Here is a 738-nt window from a genome sequence, read left to right as displayed (position 1 = left end):
TGTGTGTGTGTGTGGGTTGTCTCGATTAAGCATAATAAACTTGTGATGTTTAGTATATTAACTCTGGAGCTAATGCAAAAGTTGAAAGTTGAGGCATGCCTCCCATAAACCAGCTCTGCTGTTCTGTCTTTCCTCCAGGGGCCAGCACCAGACAGCTTTTATGTCAGGTTAACCATAAACCACATTATCATGTTGTTTGTTGAAGTGTTCATGCTTTCACCTGATAGGATGGACAGCGTTGGGCTGTGACGGACCGTGACGGACTGCAATGGACTGTGATGGACAATGTGGGACTGCATTGGACTGTGCACACAGATGTATTGTATTGGACAGATAGGGCAGGGGAAGTCCGTTAAGAGCTTTAAAAGCAAATAAAAGAATTGTAAAATGAATCCTAGAATGTACGACAGCCATTGCAGGGAGGCTAAAACAGGGGAAATGAGGTCAAACTTTCGTGTGCCAGTTAAAAGCCATGCAGCAACATGCTGTACCCTCTGAAGGTGAGAAATGAACAAGTGTGAGAGCCTACGAGTAAGCAATGATGACCAACTGACCAAGAAGTACAGGGCAGTGCAGTGATGGGTACGGTAGTTACAGCCAGTTATGAACCTTAGTGTGCCTTGGTATACAGCATCCAACATCTGCAAGGAGCTGGCAGGGGCATTCATGTAAATAATGCCACCCAAGGGCGTCAGAAGCATCCGTAATGTGGGGGGGACACAATGATGTGTGTGTGCG

This window comes from Nematolebias whitei, chromosome 2 (genome assembly GCF_014905685.2).
Source record: "Nematolebias whitei isolate Nwh7 chromosome 2, NemWhi1, whole genome shotgun sequence".
NCBI classification, from domain to species: domain Eukaryota; kingdom Metazoa; phylum Chordata; class Actinopteri; order Cyprinodontiformes; family Rivulidae; genus Nematolebias; species Nematolebias whitei.
Note: the sequence above shows the minus strand (reverse complement) of the source record.